This window comes from Schistocerca nitens, chromosome 4, assembly GCF_023898315.1.
Source record: "Schistocerca nitens isolate TAMUIC-IGC-003100 chromosome 4, iqSchNite1.1, whole genome shotgun sequence".
In the NCBI taxonomy this organism is placed as follows: Eukaryota; Metazoa; Arthropoda; class Insecta; order Orthoptera; family Acrididae; genus Schistocerca; species Schistocerca nitens.
The window spans coordinates 850,508,486-850,528,041 of NC_064617.1; the positions used below are offsets into that span (position 1 = coordinate 850,508,486).

At 40.6% G+C, this 19,556-nt stretch overlaps 1 pseudogene; it reads left to right on the forward strand.

The window, feature by feature from the left end:
- Positions 1–19,152: 19,152 nt before the first annotated feature.
- On the forward strand, positions 19,153–19,271 carry LOC126254169 (5S ribosomal RNA; annotated as a pseudogene).
- The last annotated feature ends 285 nt before the right edge of the window (positions 19,272–19,556 follow it).

Genomic DNA, 19,556 nt, shown 5'->3' on the forward strand with positions numbered 1-19,556 from the left:
TTTCGTTACCTTCATATATTGACCAAGATCACTCTAATCATTACAATTTATCTCCACACCGACTCGCTATTACCACATCTCAACAAGAACCTTTCAGTATCACATCTCAGCAAGCACTCCCTACTAGCACATCTGAACACGAACTGACTACTACGAGTCCTGGACAAGCACTGCCCACTACGACAATAATCACTCTGCCAGTGGAGGCGGGCGAACAATGCTCTCTAGCGATCTCTGGCGCTGTGGCTCAGTGTAGCCACCTTTCATATGCCCTTCCTCCACGGCTAGAATTTGATGGTATTTTTGCCAGCATTGGTGGTGAAAATACCACCAAATTCGTCAAAAAAATACAGACAAAAATAAAAGATAATATTAATACGTAAATACCATATAACTAGATAAAATTTTGGCTTTGCACTGACCTTTCAATAACCTATTATATAGAATACAGTAAGCAATACAAATTCTTTCATGCATGTGACTTTACATAATAGTTTACACAAGTATTATGTGGTTAAACAGTTCAATCAATAGCGTCAGCAATGACGAATATGTGCAGGTAAGAGTCTCATAACTTTCCACAAACAGTAATACACAAAAAAATCAGTTTATACAAATATTCACATAAACGCTATCCATAGCCCATGAATAAGCAGTTGACAGTTCCAGCAATAGCACCCAGCAATGGTCAACAGGTGCAAAAACCAATAAGTAACATTTTTTCAATAGAAGCAGTCCATCAGTGGCACCTACAATGTTGATCGGTGCATACAGCAACAGGTGACTTCATTTCAGTAGAAGCAATCCATCAGCGGCACCCAGCAATGTTGAGTAGGTGCAGACACCAACAAGTAACACCATTTCAGTAGAAGCAGTCCATTAGTGGCACCAGCAATGTTGATCAGGTGCACACAGCAACAGGTGACTTCATTTCAGTAGAAGCAATCCATCAGTGGCACCCAGCAATGTTGAGCAGGTGCAGACATCAACAGGTGACATCTTTTCATTAGAAGCAGTCCATCAGTGGCACCCAGCAATGTTGAGTAGGTGCAGACACCAACAAGTAACACCATTTCAGTAGAAGCAGTCCATTAGTGGCACCCAGCAATGTTGAGTAGGTGCACACAGCAACAGGTGACTTCATTTCAGTAGAAGCAATCCATCAGTGGCACCCAGCAATGTTGAGCAGGTGCAGACATCAACAGGTGACATCTTTTCAGTAGAAGCTGACCATCAGTGGCACCCAGTAATGTTGATCAGGTGCACACAGCAAGAAGCAACATCATTTCAGTAGAAGCAGTCCATCAGTGGTACCCAGCAATGTTGAGCAGGTACACACAGCAACAAGTCACATTTCTCAGCAGAAGCAGTTCCATAAAATACACTGTCACTGATCACACTGTTCATCAGAGTTTATAAGCAGAAATTAAACATGTCCTAGTGGCACCAATCATGTAGAAAAGGTACAAGTAACAGTCCATAATTTTTACAATCACTGATCACACAGTTCATCAGCAGAAATTAAACATGTCCTTGTGGCACCAATCATGTAGAACAAGTGCAAGTAACAGTCCATACTATTCACCATAATTACTGAGACAGTTCAGTCATGAACAATAGTTTGAATGCACATACAATTTCTTTAACAAATTATTATCAATGCTCTTACACTAAACATACAAATCATAATAAACACACAAATGATATCAGGTAATTGTCACATTAACTATTACAGTACACAATAACAGTTAACCTATAATATTTATGGGTATCAGTGCAAGCCACTACCAACAAATAAAATAATATTTAGGAGATAGGTTGGGATCACTTCTCTGGGATTATAAAAGGAAAACACACAAAACACACTCACTCATCTTTCATCCACATTATTGCTACTGTGTAATTGAAAAGTGTTAACTGTGTAAATGCAATTCTGTCAAAATTTTATGTTCATCATGTGTATCAAGTAGTAGTGGCAGCAATGTATAACAGTCAATAATAGTTAGTCAACGTCATAGTCATCATGTCAAGACCAATGTTTGCCAAGCCAGATCAAATTGTACTGTTGCTGAACAACTGTCAGTGAGCCAAGATATGCAATTGCTTCCTCTCTCCCAAAAAAAATATGTACTGCTTAGTGATTTAACAAAGTGTGTGTATAGACAATCTTCCTTCCACTTTAGTGTTCTAGTCTGCCATCTTCATCCTCCTTGTTCCATATAAACCAACAAAAACAATATGCTCCTCATTTACTTTACCTCTTATCCACCAAAACTCCAATAATCATCAACTTCACCTAATCTCAATACCTCAATAATACGTCGATACATATAAACCTCAACACCAATATCATTTCAATATCATTTACCTTACCTTTTGTCCACGAAAACTCCAATAATCATCACTTAATCTTATCTCAATACTTCACTAATACCTCTTCAACTTCACATAATCTCAATAATACCTCAATAATAAATCTTCAATACGTCGATACCTATAAACCTTATTGCCAATATCATTTCACTTCCATAACAACTCTTTCCTCTAGTCAGTCTCCTCGAACAAGTACAGACAAAATCCTAGTGCAACTTCAATTCAGCATCCCATACAATCCGAAGACACAGTGTCCACACACAACCTCTGTGTAATCCATCTGACCCAAATTTTCTACTCATTATAAATTATAAGATACATTTTGGTTCCTTGTCCATCATTAAATAAAAGAAATGCATACATGACCTCTAACAGACTTAGTTCGAATAGCTCTCAGTAATTAAGTACGATTACGGAGTGTGAATGATCATAACATTTCACAGTGTGTACACCACTTCAAGAATCATAGCAGAAGCAAACATGTGGAGTATTTTTTGTGTCAATTGTCACTTCCTATTTCAATTGCTCACGAAAATGCAGTGTAATACTGTCAATGGTCTAAACCTAGTTTTGGTCTGTCATGTCGTTAGCTTCCTTCCTATTAGCATAAATTTATACAGCTTCCATAAAACCTCAGCTCATGTGACTTCTATGACTTTCTTTTACTAATGTCGTTCGTCGAATTATAGCAATTCATTTTCTTATCTTAAAAATATAAGGCACTGAGCGTAAGCAAAACATGCAATAGCGAGTAAATATACCAGTAGAGAACAGAATGTCAACAAGTGGATGCAGCACAATCCCTATAACAAGGCTCTGCCAAGCGAACAATCTACAATTAATACCATAGTGTAACCTAGTCTCTATGTTTGTACACAGTATATCAGCATTTCTATATACTAAATTGAAGAGTAGTTATGACAACAAAACAGAAATGTGTAAATATGCAATCCATAAGCAAGGCAGCAAATATGTTATCTATCATAATAAACAGGTCATTAGCATCATATCAGCATAAGCAAATAAATGTTTATATGTAATCTTAATAAGTAAACATGAAGGCGCAAGCAGATAAATCACAAAGTATAACTTACAAATCTAACCACATCAGCACAATTAATCAGGTGACAGTTATAATTTAAATTAATAAGCACAGCAGGCACATAATAAAAAAATATGACATCAGTGAAAAAGCATAGCAGCCAAGCGATGCATAATATATACAAATAACAACCCTGTTCATTAGTCAATCATTGTCAAAATCAGTTAATATGCGTAAGCACGTCGCTTCACTAGTAAATTCATAGAACATGAAATTAGAACAAAGTATGAATCACGTAATCGCAAGCAGCAAATTACGTTTAAAGTACGTACCTAAGTGGAATTCTGTTACCTGAAAAATAAGCTCAATTAACCGTTACCTTTTTTTTTTTATTTATTACTTTCTTCTTCGAAATGACATTCTTCCTGAAAATTTTCTCCAAAGCAAGTCGTCTTAACGTCGGACACGCACCGAATTTACCTGAAGGTCTTAAATATTTTATACAACCGTATCCTGAAAAATACTGAACGTTAATAACATAATTTATGAAGTCCTTATAGCTTTATACAGAATTTAGTCGGAGAAATTAGACTGTGTATTTGTTTACGTCTGTCAGTGCATTCGCACTGAGCGCTCGATCAGCTGTAGGCGCGTGACGTAGGAAGTCATTGTTTGCGGTCAACGACTGCCTTGTGCGGCGCGCAGACTGACTGTTGCTTTGAGTATGTGCCGCCGCCAAAACACAGCGCGGTACTCTTGCATTCTCCGTGTTTTTACATACAACTGTTAGTTTCTCAAGAGTACGTCATTCCACAAAAATTTTAACGTTCGATATGTGATGTATTCCCTTAGAGCGTCGAGATTTAAGAGTTTCTACTTCAACAGTGTTATCATGAATAATTTTGCGAATTCTATATGGACCGTTATAAAGCAGAAAAAATTTGCGACATAAGCCTTTTCCTTTATGAGATAAACGGTGGGACTTAATTAACACCTTCTGGCCAACTGACAAGATTTTTAAACGACCAGGACGCTTAGCTGATTTCTCTCTTCTAGCAGCCGCCGATGCAATATTTTGTAGAGCCAGGTTGACAACTTCTGAATGCCGCAGTTTCCGTGAAGGCGGAAAAGGAACGATTTCAGAAATGCGATTTGTTGGTACTTTATTTTTTAATATCAGTATAGGCGGTAAAGAAGTTGAATCATTGGAAGTTCATTCAGAATGTTTTGAAAAATATGAAGATACTGATCCCAAGTTCTGTGATTCTGATGACAATAAAGACGGCACAATTTATTGATTTCCTTCATCCATCTCTCTGAAGCGTTAGATTGAGGGTGAAAAAGTGAAATGAAAATTGGTTTAATCTTACGACGCCGTAGAGTACGAAGCCAAATTTTAGAGCGAAACTGTGATCCATTATCTGATATAATCTTATCAACATGACCAACTTCCTTAAGAAAATGTTTGATGAAAGCATTAGATACTGAACGAGCTGTTGCTTTGCGTAAAGGTGTAAAACACACATATTTTGATGTCAATTCCACTGCTACGAAAATGTACGCAAAACCATTAGTAGAACGAACCACTGGACCGAACAAATCGACTGCAGCCATGTCCTTTAATTTCGCTGGAATGATAGGAAACAACGGTGCTCTGTGAGAAATCGTTGGAGGCTTAGCCATTTGACATAATTTGCATTTGGCAAGAACAGATCGAATACGTTTTTCCATATTACTGAAGTAACAATTTTCTCGTAATTTACGAAAGCATTTTCTGGAACCAAAGTGCGCATAACAGAAATGTGTAAACGAGGTGTGGCCAAATCATCCAATCTAACAAAGCGTCTAAGAAAATTACAGATACCAAGGAAACTACGAACATCACGTTTTGTGGTAGGAACAGCATAATTACGAATAGCATCTAGTTTCTCTGGATCGGGAAGAATACCTTCTGTAGAAATAATGTGACCGAGAAATTTCACCTGAGAACGACCAAATTCAGATTTTTCCAAGTTCACTGTAATGCCAACTCTTGCAAAAATACGTAATAATGAATCCAAAATTTTGTTGTGCTCACTCCAAGAACGTTTAGCAATAAGAATGTCGTCAACATATGAAGTAATATTGTCACGAATATAAACAGGTAAAATTTCATTTAAACTACGAATTAATGCTGCAGAAAATATAGTAAGTCCAAACGGTAATTTCCAAAGTCACTTTCGGGTAAAATCGTCATATCCGGTTAATCTTTACCTACTGTCTAGATAGATGGATAGTAGAAGAGTTGTTTTTATAGATGCAAAGAATAGTGAAAGAGTAGGCAGCGGTGCAGAAAACTAAAAGGGAAATAACACCACTACAGCTCGGGGCCCTGTGATCGCTACGGCACATATTCACTCAGTGTAGTGAATCCCCTGAGGACTTTAATAGCTGCACATAAATTTCAGTTTGTGACTCAGTGGCAAATCTGGCGGAGGTGCGCACGTAAATCGATCCAACCATGAACATGGACGTATGTCATTCCTAGAATTGCGAAAGATCTTAAATTTCCGAACAGTCAAGAAGTGTTTACAGTCAAAGCTTCCGCCTCGCGGCGACAAAGACCTACCGCGTCTGTCCCAGTCCGAATGTCGATTATTGTCAAGTTCACGCGCCTGGCGCTCTCTTGTTGCATCCCGTAAATGAAACAAATTATCTTCTTCAAAGCCCTCTGCTATCTGTGATTCCAAATTTCTTTTGCTGTCTTTTCCTACGATTTCACCTTCGATTTGTTTGACTTGCTTTCGTAATGCCTCTACTTCCCTTTTAACGCGTTCATTAAACTTTCCCTGATTTTCAACATGCTTATTTATGTTCTGGTACTCTTCGGTTTCTGCAAATGGTAATGGAGCTGTATCATCTGAATCTCTATCCCCATTTAAACTAAGATTTGTCAATTTATCTGAAATCTCCTCAACTCTTTCCGATAAGTCACCTAATTGCTCTTTCTGTTTATTTACGTCTTCCGTAAGTGTCGCAACTCGGGTTTCAGTATTGTCACATTTAGTAGTTAACTGTTCACACTGTTGCGTTAAGTTATTTATTCTGTCATTTGGTACGGATTCCTCGATTCTCTCAAATATTTCTTCCTTATCGTGTGCACGTTGTAAATTTAACTCTGAAAATTTTTGTACTATCACGCGATCTCTTTCTTCCTGTTCTCGATCCTGTTCCCTTTGTCTAATCTCTACTGCAATTAATCTACTATTGTGAGAATTCAAAATCGGTTGTACTTCTTCTCTGATTTCTTTCTTTAACTCATATTTCATATTTTTGAAACATGTCCCTATTCGTGAGTCTAACCGTGTTTCCATTGTTTCCATCTCTGTTTTAATTGTTCCTATTTGTGATCCCACTGTTTTTAATTCAGATCGTAACTGTGTTTCCATTGTTCCCATATCAGTTTTTAATTCAGATCCCAAAGTTCCCATCTCGGTTTTTAATTCAGATCCTTGTGAGTCTAACCGTGTTCCTATCTCTGTTTTAATTGTTTCCATTCGTGTTTCCATTGTTCCCATCTGTGTTACCATTGTTCCCATTTGTGATCCCAGATTTAATATTGCACCCATCAACTGCTCCATAGTAGCCGGTTCGCAATTCTTTTCGCCCCTAACATTTCCCGCAAAACCAGTTTCCTTCGTCATAGCTGTAAAGCTATCTGTGTTCGATACTATTTCAGAATCTTCTATCGTTAATCTCATATTCTGTAAATTTTCTGATTGAGAAAAATTTTGAAATGGTTCCGGACTATTTTCCCGACTTATTACATTGTTTTCCACTTCATTATTCATCACACTGTTTTCCTCTGTTGGCGAGTTCGCCATGTTAACAATTTCGTCATTCTCACTATTCATCATTTTTGCCCTTTTCATTGATCGCGTAATCATTTACAAAATATACAAAACTCGTCACTATATGAAAATTGCACACAATGACACTTTATCTCCAACAATCATTCACTCGACATGTTTCCCTCAAACACGATTAACGAACAATTGAAATAATTGCACTAAATCGTCAAACGCGTATACAAGGCAATAAAAATTAAATTTTGAAAAATACCATTAGAAGAATGCTAATTACCAAATCTACACATGCAATATAGACTACAATTACTAAACTACAAATTACTACAACAATAGTACTGTCTACACAATCAGAAGAATTCCAAGGGACGATCCTGGCAGGGTCGCCACGTGCATGGGGGCTTAATTAAATGTAATGAAAATGATTTTGATTTCTTGCTTTAGCAGCTGTCTGTCCGATTACGAAGTCTCGTAACGGTTGGCCCTGACTGTTATTATTACGCTATCTGACTGCATAGAACAATAACAAAGAATGAAATGGAAATTTTCATTAACACAATTAATTAATTAAGTCCCCAGCAACTATAAAACCTACGAAACCAAAGCACAAGTGTAACTGTTCTGTGTGTGGAAGTATGACTCAACGTACGCATCTGGCACGGTTCTTCTTCAACAACACAAGAAATTTTAAATATCATTTATACTGAATTAATTAAAGGAAATAAAAATACCATAATTACTCAAGAAAACCAGAATTACACTCTAATACAGGAACACAAGCCAGATGCTTTGTTGACTGAACCTGTAATGACACATTATTTAAAACATGGAAATAATGAAAAATAAATCAAGTTTCGTTACCTTCATATATTGACCAAGATCACTCTAATCATTACAATTTATCTCCACACCGACTCGCTATTACCACATCTCAACAAGAACCTTTCAGTATCACATCTCAGCAAGCACTCCCTACTAGCACATCTGAACACGAACTGACTACTACGAGTCCTGGACAAGCACTGCCCACTACGACAATAATCACTCTGCCAGTGGAGGCGGGCGAACAATGCTCTCTAGCGATCTCTGGCGCTGTGGCTCAGTGTAGCCACCTTTCAACACTCTCTCTCATATTTCGAGATAATACAAAACTTGCTGCCTTTCTTTGAACTTTTTCGATGTACTCAGTCAGTCCTATCTGGTAAGGATCCCACACTGCGCAGCAGTATTCTAAAAGAGGACGGACAAGCGTAGTGTAGGCAGTCTCCTTAGTAGGTCTGTTACATTTACTAAGTGTCCTGCCAATAAAACGCAGTCTTTGGTAAGCCTTCCCCACAACATTTTCTATGTGTTCCTTCCAATTTAAGTTCTTCGTAATTGTAATACCTAGCTATTTAGTTGAATTTACGGCTTTTAGATTAGATTGATTTATCGTGTAACCGAAGTTTAACGAGTTCCTTTTAGTACTCATGTGGATGACGTCACACTTTTCATTATTTAGGCTCAACTACCACTTTTCGCACCTGCAGTTTGTTTTGATCTTCTGATGACTTTATTAGCCGATAAACGACAGCGTCATCTGCAAACAACCGAAGATGGCTGCTCAGATCGTCTCCCAAATCGTTTACATAGATAAGGAACAGCAAAGGGACTATAACACTACCTTGGGGAACGCCAGAAATCACTTCTGTTTTACTCGATGACTTTCCGTCAATTACTACGAACTGTGACCTCTCTGACAGGAAATCACAAATCCAGTCACATAACTCAGACGATATTCCACAGGCACGCAATTTCACTATAAGCCGCTTGTGTGGTATAGCGTCAAAAGCGTTCCGGAAATCTAGAAATACGGAATCGATCGGAAATCCCTTGTCAATAGCACTCAAAACTTCGTGTGAATAAAGAGCTAGTTGTGTTTCACAGGAACAATGTTTTCTAAACCCATGTTGACTGTGTGTCAATAGACCGTTTTCTTCGAGGTAATTACCGAGCGAGGTGGCGCAGTGGTTAGCACACTGGACTCGCATTCGGGAGGGCGACGGTTCAATCCCGTCTCCGGCCATCCTGATTTAGGTTTTCCGTGATTTCCCTAAATCGCTTCAGGCAAATGCCGGGATGGATCCTTTGAAAGGGCACGGCCGATTTCCTTCCCCATCCTTTCCTAACCCGAGCTTGCGCTCCGTCTCTAATGACCTCGTTGTCGACGGGACGAAAAACACTAAATCTCCTCCTCCTCTTCGAGGTAATTCATAATGTTCGAACACAATGTATGTTCTAAAATCCTGCTGCATATCGACGTGAACGATATGGGCCTGTAATTTAGTGGATTACTCCTACTACCTTTCTTGAATATTGGTGTGACCTGTGCAGCTTTCCAGTCTTTGGGTACGGATCTTTAATCGAACGAACGGCTTGTAACACCATGGCTCTAATGCTCTACTGATTTATTTTGCCTTCGTTTCATTTAATGTTACGTCATTGAGCTTCTGTAAATGTGTTTGTTTGAATCGATAACATAAAATTGTATACTCCTTTCTTTGTACAAACTTTGATATCATGGTTTGGTTCAATGCAAAGTAATGTATCTGTCATTTAAATACTTTGTCCCATTTGGAGGGAACAAAACTTACTGTATATAATTGCAATTTTGTATGAATAATTTTTTGTAGAGATGTCAATATGTGTAAATGTCTTGTTTTATTTAATGCATTTGGTTACTGTTATGTAAATTGCTGATCCTCACTTAGGGCTCTTAGCTATTCTATATGTAAGAGTTGTTGTGGTTCCCCTCGGGAACGGAACTGTGTAGCGCGCGCAAATTGTGGTTGGCCTAGGTGGAAAAGGTGGAACTGATAGTCAGTCGGGGACGAGCCAGCAGTCGGGGACGAGCTACGAGTCCGTGCACTGCTATGTAAAAAGGTGCATATGGTGCTAGTTCTGAGAGAGGTTTTTCCTGCTACTTTCCAAGGCCTCGGATGGATGGATAAATAGCTGGAACTATTCTGGAATTTGTATCTGTCGTCGCCACCAAGAAATGACAGAGTCCAGCAATTAAGTCTGCGGATCCACCTACCAACATGCAGTTGCCACCACGTTGCGCAATCACTGTAACGTAATACTATAATGATGTACAGTGAAGGATCAGCTTAACGGATGTGCTAATGTGCTGAAATATAAGGTAATTTATATCTGAATTTATGTACCAACCTTGATTTTTCTCATCATAATACCTCTCAGGTTCCTTTCCATTTGAACTAAAGTAATCACCGAGTGTCCCTACTGAAAGAACTTTTATGACCAATGTTATGCTAATTAATGCCTCTTGAACTTAGTAAAAAGAAAGTTGAAGTTAATGTGGCAAGAGAGTGAGCTAAAGTAAACGTTGTTTGCTGAAAATAATTTTCCTATTAAAACTGCTTATTAAAGTGCTGTTGCCAAATGCAAAATTAAAAGTTCTTAAGGCTGAGGCTTCTAAAGTTTTGCTTAGCTAACGATCACCTTGATATCTGTAGTAAATTCTAAAAGGTGAGTCAGTTCTTGCAATTTTGTTAACATTGTGTTTCTATGTAGTAAAAGTGAGAAAGCTGCTGTTGTGAAACGTTATACACTCTTGATTGGTAAGTGTTTGTCTATTTTGTGTGCATATTAACAGTAGAAAGACCACTCAGTTTGTGTAAGCCCTGAAAGTGATAGTGTTTTTCTGTACCTGTTATAATTTTGCAAATAGTTTGTGCTGCTCCAACTGTTAGTTTCACTCTCATCGTAAACATATGAGTGTGTCAGAGTTCATTGCACTCGCTTGTGGTCAAGTATAGGTTGTGTTTGTCCGTTATAGTTACTTATACCTACTTTCTTAAACGAGAATGTTAATCATTCTCTTGCCTAGTTAGGCTGGCGACCGTTTTCTTTATCAATTAAACAGTGCAGATAGGCAATATTTTGTTTGTCACTGTTTAATTATTTACGTAATTCTGACTTTCACTTCCGATAAGCCACGCCCATTAGGAATAACACAGTCAAAACAACAAAATTCCTCTCAGATGGTAACACTGCTCTGCTGCTTTATACTGTAATTGCTATAACAAAATAATTCTGTTTTGCAAACTGACTCCTACTTTAAGGTTATGGTATAGCAGTAGCAGACGGGAGTGTTATACGTGGCTTTTCCGTGACAGGACTATTTGTTCTGTTGGGGACATACTACGTAATAAACCAAACTTGGTACTTCATAGTATAAGCTATGTAAATACGCTGTTGCAGTGTTATAGGTTGTATATGATTATTAAGTATGGAGCTAATGCAGCAGCATACTCCGAAAGGAACCTAATTGGTATACAGTCTGGACCAGAAGACTTGGTTTTATTAAGTGATTTAAGTTGCTTCACTACTCCGAGGATATTTAGTTCTACGATACTCGTGTTGGCAGCTATTCTCGATTCGAATTCTGGAATATTTACTTCGTCTTCTTTTGTGAAGGCATTTCGGAAGGCTGTGTTTAGTAACTCTGCTTTGGCAGTACTGTCTTCGATAGTATCTCCATTGCTATCACGCAGAGAAGACATTGATTGTTTCTTGCCGCTAACATACTTCACATACGACCAGAGTCTCTTTGGATTTTCTGCCAGGTTTCGAGACAAAGTTTCGTTGTGGAAACTACTATAGGCATCTCGCATCGAAGTCCGCGCTAAATTTCGAGCTTCTGTAAAAGGTAGCCAATCTTGGGGATTTTGCGTCTGTTTAAATTTGACATGTTTGTATCGTTGTTTCTGCAACAGAGTTCTAACCCATTTTGTGTACCAAGGAGGATCAGCTCCATCGTTTTTAATTTATTTGGTATAAATCTCTCAATTGCTGCCGATACTATTTCTTTGAATTTAAGCCACATCTGGTCTACACTTATATTATTAATTTCGAATGAGCGGAGATTGTCTCTCAGGAAGGCGTCAAGTGAATTTTTATCTGCTTTTTTGAATAGGTATATTTTTCGCTTATTTTTCTAGGATTTGGGGGTTACAATATTCAGTATCGCTACGACAATCTTGTGTTCACAATCGCTGAATCGGCTTTGATGCTCGTTATTAACTCAGGATTTTTTGTTGCTAAGAGGTCAAGTGTATTTCCACAACCGTTTACTATTCGCGTGGACTCATGAACTAACTGCTCGAAATAATTTTCAGAGAATGCGTTTACAATTTCGGATGATATTTTATGCGTACCTCCGGAATTAAACATGTATTTTCGCCAACATCCATGAACCATAGACCTTGCCGTTGGTGGGGAGGCTTGCGTGCCTCAGCGATACAGATGGCCGTACCGTAGGGGCAACCACAACGGAGGGGTATCTGTTGCGAGACCAGACGAACATGTGGTTCCTGAAGAGGGGCAGCAGCCTGTTCAGTAGTTGCAGGGGCAAGGGTCTGGATGATTGACTGATCTGGCCTTGTAACATTAACCAAAACGGCCTTGCTGTTCTGGTACTGCGAACGGCTGAAAACTACAGCCGTAATTTTCCCGAGGACATGCAGCTTTACTTTATGATTAAATGATGATGGCGTCCTCTTGGGTAAAATATTCCGGAGGTAAAATAGTCCTCCATTCGGATCTCCGGGTGGGGACTACTCAGGAGGACGTCGTTATCAGGAGAAAGAAAACTGGCGTTCTACGGATCGGAGCGTGGAATGTCAGATCCCTTAATCGGGCAGGTAGGTTAGAAAATTTAAAAAGGGAAATGGATAGGTTAAAGTTAGATATAGTGGGAATTAGTGAAGTTCGGTGGCATGAGGAACAAGACTTTTGGTCAGGTGATTACAGGGTTATAAATACAAAATCAAATAGGGGTAATGCAGGAGTAGGTTTAATAATGAATAAAAAATAGGAGTGCGGGTTAGCTACTACAAACAACGTAGTGAACGCATTATTGTGGCCAAGATAGAAACAAAACCCATGCCTACTACAGTAGTACAAGTTTATATGTCAACTAGCTCTGCAGATTATGAAGAAATTGATGAAATGTATGACGAGATAAAATAAAATATTCAGGTAGTGAAGGGAGACGAAAATTAAATAGTCATGGGTGACTGGAATTCGTCAGTAGGAAAAGGGAGAGAAGGAAACATAGTAGGTGAATATGGATTGGGGGGAAGAAATGAAAGAGGAAGCCGCCTTGTAGAATTTTGCACAGAGCATAACTTAATCATAGTTAACACTTGGTTCAAGAATCATAAAAGAAGGTTGTATACCTCGAAGAATCCTGGAGATACTAAAAGGTATCAGATAGATTATATAATGGTAAGACAGAGATTTAGGAAACAGGTTTTAAATTGTAAGACATTCCCAGGGGCAGATGTGGATTCTGACCACAATCTATTGGTTATGAACTGCAGATTGAAACTGAAGAAACTGCAAAAAGGCGGGAATTTGAGGAGATGGGACCTGAATAAACTGAAAGAACCAGAGGTTGTAGAGAGTTTCAGGAAGAGCATGAGGAAACAATTGACAGGAATGGGGGAAAGAAATACAGTAGAAGAAGAATGGGTAGCTCTGAGGGATGAAATAGTGAAGGCAGCAGGCGATCAAGTAGGTAAAAAGACGAGGGCTAATAGAAATCCTTGGGTAACAGAAGAAATACTGAATTTAATTGATGAAAGGAGAAAATATAAAAATGCAGTAAATGAAGCAGGCAAAAAGGAATACAAACGTCTCAAAAATTAAATCGACAGGAAGTGCAAAATGGCTAAGCAGGGATGGCTAGAGGACAAATGTAAGGATGTAGAGGCTTGACTCACTAGGGGTAAGATAGATACTGCCTACAGGAAAATTAAAGAGACCTTTGGAGAGAAGAGAACCACTTGTATGAATATCAAGAGCTCAGATGGCAACCCAGTTCTAAGCAAAGAAGGGAAGGTAGAAAGGTGGAAGGAGTATATAGAGGGTTTATACAAGGGCAATGTACTTGAGGACAATATTATGGAAATGGAAGAGGATGTAGATGAAGATGAAATGGGAGATAAGATACTGCGTGAAGAGTTTGACAGAGCACTGAAAGACCTGAGTCGAAACAAGGCCCCGGGAGTAGACAACATTCCATTAGAACTACTGATGGCCTTGGGAGAGCCAGTCCTGACAAAACTCTACCATCTGGTGAGCAAGATGTATGAGACAGGCGAAATACCCTCAGACTTCAAGAAGAATATAATAATTCCAATCCCAAAGAAAGCAGGTGTTGACAGATGTGAAAATTACCGAACTATCAGTTTAATAAGTCACAGCTGCAAAATACTAACGCGAATTCTTTACAGACGAATGGAAAAACTGGTAGAAGCGGACCTCGGGGAAGATTAGTTTGGATTCCGTAAAAATGTTGGAACACGTGAGGCAATACTAACCTTACGACTTATCTTAGAATAAAGATTAAGAAACGGCAAACCTACGTTTCTAGCATTTGTAGACTTAGAGAAAGCTTTTGACAACGTTAACTGGAATACTCTCTTTCAAATTCTGAAGGTGGCAGGGGCAAAATACAGGGAGCGAAAGGCTATTTACAATTTGTACAGAAAACAGATGGCAGTTATAAGAGTCGAGGGGCATGAAAGGGAAGCAGTGGTTGGGAAAGGAGTGAGACAGGGTTGTAGCCTGTCCCCGATGTTATTCAATCTGTATATTGAGCAAGCACTAAAGGAAACAAAAGAAAAGTTCGGAGTAGGTATTAAAGTCCATGGAGAAGAAATAAAAACTTTGAGGTTCGCCGATGACATTGTAATTCTGTCAGAGACAGCAAAGGACTTGGAAGAGCAGTTGAATGGAATGGATAGTGTCTTGAAAGGAGGATATAAGATGAACATCAACAAAAGCAAACCGAGGATAATGGAATGTAGTCGAATTAAGTCGGGTGATGCTGAGGGAATTGGATTAGAAAATGAGACACTAAAAATAGTAAAGGAGTTTTGCTATTTAGGGAGTAAAATAACTGATGATGGTCGAAGTAGAGAGGATATAAAATGTAGACTGGCAATGGCAAGGAAAGCGTTTCTGAAGAAGAGAAATTTGTTAACATCGAGTATAGATTTAAGTGTCAGGAAGTCGTTTCTGAAAGTATTTGTATGGAGTGTAGCCATGTATGGAAGTGAAACATGGACGATAACTAGTTTGGACAAGAAGAGAATAGAAGCTTTCGAAATGTGGTGCTACAGAAGAATGCTGAAGATAAGGTGGGTAGATCACGTAACTAATGAGGAGGTATTGAATAGGATTGGAGAGAAGAGAAGTTTGTGGCACAACTTGACAAGAAGAAGGGATCGGTTGGTAGGACATGTTTTAAGGCATCAAGGGATCACAAATTTAGCATTGGAGGGCAGCGTGGAGGGTAAAAATCGTAGAGGGAGACCAAGAGATCAATACACTAAGCAGATTCAGAAGGATGTAGGTTGCAGTAGGTACTGGGAGATGAAGAAGCTTGCACAGGATAGAGTAGCATGGAGAGCTGCATCAAACCAGTCTCAGGACTGAAGACCACATCAACAACAACATCGAGGGTAAATTAAAGTCACCACCAACTATTATCGTATGTGTCGGGTACGTGTACCTTTCAGCAACTGTATCATCTGAATTGGGAGGTCGGTAAAAGGATCCAATTATTATTTTATTCCGGTTGCCAACAGGAAGTATCTACTTCAATTTCGCGAGAAGTTAAACTACTTCTGACTGCAACAAAAACGTCACCGCTAACCGTGTTTAGCCTATCCTTTTGGAACACCGTTAGGCTCTTCGCAAAAATTTCGGCTGAGCTTATATCCGGCTTTAGCCAGCTTTCAGTGCCTATAACGATTTGAGCATCAGTGCTTTCTATTAGCGCTTGGAGCTCTGGTACTTTCCCAACACAGTTACGACAGTTTACAACTGCTATACCAATGGTTCCTGTATCTACGTTCTTCCTGTGTTCAGCCTGCACCCTTTGTGACTGAAGCCCTTCTTGTGTTTTCCCGAGACCCTCTAACCAAAAAAACCGCCCAGTCCACGCCACACAGCACCTGCTACCCGTATAGCCGCCTCCTGCGTATAGTGGACGCCTGACCTATTCAGCGGAACCCGAAATCCAACCACCCTTTGGCACAAGTCGAGGAATCTGAAACCCACACGGTCGCAGAACCGTCTGAGCCTCTGATTCAGACCCTCCTCTCGGCTCTGTACTAGAGGTCCGCAATCGGTCTTGTAGACTATGCTGCAAATGGTCAGCTCTGCTTTCATCTTGCAAGCCAGACTAGCAGCCTTTACCACTTGTGTTAGCAGCTCGAAAGCAGAGAGAATCTCTTCTGAGCCAAAGTGGCACACATCATTGGTACCGACGTGAGCAACCACCTGCAGTTGGCTGCACCCTGTGCTCTTCATGGCATTCGGGATGATCCTTTCCACATCTGGAATGACTCCACCCGGTATGCTCACGGAGTGCACATTGGTTTTCTTACCCTTCTTGTCAGCCAGATCCCTAAGGGACCCCATAACGCGCCTAACGATGGAGCTCCCAACTATCAATAGTCCCACCGTCTGCGATTGCCTGGATCTTGCAGGCTGAGTGGTTTCCTCTGAAACAGGACAGGCGACAGCATACGGCTCAGCGACAGTGTCAGCCACAGACAGCACCTGGAACTTGTTAGTCAGACAAACCGGGGAGGCCTTACGTGCGGCCGCCTGGGAAGTCTTTCGCCGCTTGCTTCGCCCCGGGGCGACCTCCCACTCGACCACAGGTGAGGGGTCAGCCTCAGTGCGAGCAGTATCTGGGTTGGCCAGCGGTGAGGACCGGTCGGAGGACTCTGACGTGCTGGACGTCCGTTGGATCCCCAGGGCCGGCCCACAACAGTGGTGCCCAGCCACTGCAGCCTCGCCGGCCGAAGTGGCCGTGCGGTTAAAGGCGCTGCAGTCTGGAACCGCAAGACCGCTACGGTCGCAGGTTCGAATCCTGCCTCGGGCATGGATGTTTGTGATGTCCTTAGGTTAGTTAGGTTTAACTAGTTCTAATTTCTAGGGGACTAATGACCTTAGAAGTTGAGTCCCATAGTGCTCAGAGCCATTTGAACTACTGCAGCCTCAAGCTGTGCAACCGAAGCCATCACAGCCTCAAGCTGAGAGCGAAGTGTCACCAACTCGGCTCGCATCCGCACACAACAATCGCAGTTGCTGTCCATACTAAAGACCGTAGAAAACTAAACTATGCAGATAAACGGACTATACGGCACGTGCTGCACAACTCTACTGTAGACCCTGACGAAAACGCACGAACTGTGTCTAGTAATATGCAGATATTCAAAACGCTAACTACCGAAGCACTCAGGTGAAACTAAATAATATGCCCCTGATTAGGAACTTTTAAAATGTCACAGAATGTGGCTATTAAATATTAAATTTACACGCAGAAACTCAAGAAACTAAACTATTAAAGCACACAGAAGATATAATAAAAATCGCTTCTGGTTAGTAACTCGTAAATGTCACAAAAGCGGTTACTTCCCTGTTGCTGCGTCTTTCTCGGTCGGCTACTGCTGCCTGACTGAAGAATTTGCGGAAGAATTTAACTTCTGTCACGCTGAACGATTCTCTTCAGTCGTCGTTGGTCCCGTTCTTGCAGGATCTTTTTCAGGACGCAGGGATGTCGAGATTTGATGTTTTACCGGATTCCTGTTATTCACGGTACTCTCGTGAAATGATCGGACGGGAAAATCCCCACTTCATCCCTTCCTTGGAGAAGCTGTGTCCCATCGCTCGTACGTCGACTATAACACCACGTTCAGATCACTTACATCTTTATAAACTGCCATTGTAGCAGCAGTAACCGACCTACCAATTGCACCAGACACTTGTTGTCTTGTATAGGCTTTACCGACCGCAGCACCGCATTCTGCCTGTTAACATATCTCTGTATTTGAATACGCAAGTCTATACCAAATTTTTTGTCGCTTGAGTGTAGTATGAAACCAAATCCGTCCATTCTTTACGGCGGCGTGGGAAGGCGTTAATTGTACTTGCTGGGGGTGAGGCCACAACAGAGCGTGCAGTTATTCGCCCACCGTGGAGGCTGTTGTGAGAATTTGGCGGGCAGAGGCGCTGCATTATTTACCGTGCAGACAATACGAGGCGCGGCCGTAATATAGCCCCACGTCAATAGTGACCAGACAAAGATCAATAGAATGCAATATCGGACTCGGCTTCAGTCGTCTTATGAAAGAAGTCGTCCTTCGCAGCCCTTCAGCCTAACCTTTAAAAGGGGCGCGCCGTTCTCATTGCGGGAACACTGCCGGAGAAAAGAAGGGAAATGCCCGGCATTCCAGAACAAACATCAACTTGGCGATTAAAAAAAATCTGTTTCACCAAGTAGAGAAGTGGTGTAACACGCCACAATAAGCAATGAGACACCGTTCATTTGAACTTATAAGCTGCTTTTCTCCTCTGACTTCACAGTATTTCCAAGAGGATCTCAATTGTTCATGATACTCACTAACATAAATATGCTACTAACACACACAGAAATAACACATATAGTCCAGATGACAAAGGAAAATTAGGGAAAAAATTAATGTAGTGGACTTCAGAGTACTTCCAAGAGGATCTCAATTGTTCATGATATTCACTAACATAAATATGCTACTAACACACACAGAAATAACACATATAGTCCAGTTGACAAAGGAAAATTAGGGAAAAAATTAATGTAGCAGCAAATTTTTGTACAGTGTTAGGGGTGAGTGCAAGGCATAACATACTAAAAATCCTGACCGGTGGGGTGTGAGCGTGATGGTAGGGGTGGGGAGGGGCGCGAGGACTTTGACTATTGGACTAATAATGTCCGCGCTGCAGGGGATGGGAAAATCGCATATTAATAAAAATAGGTTTTCAAAAGATGCCAACGGCCTTGCCCCAGTGGTGACACCGGTTCCCGTCAGATCACCGAAGTTAAGCGCTGTCGGGCTGGGCAAGCACTTGGATGGGGCACGGTCTGGGTCTGCCGAGCGCTGTTGGCAAGCGGGGTGCACTAAGCCCTTGTGACGCCAGTTCAGGAACTACTTGATTGGGAAGTAGCGGCTCCGGTCACAAAAACTGACAACGGCCAGGAGAGCGTTGTGCTGACCACATGCCCCTCTACATCCGCATCCAGTGACGCCTGTCGGCTGAGGATGATACGGCAGTCGGTAGGTAGCATTGGCCTTCGAGGCCTGTTCAGGAGTAGTTTGGTTTTTAAAGTATAAAATTAATGTCTACTGTTAAACGGAGTGGGTTACAAACAAATATTGAATATATATAGCACC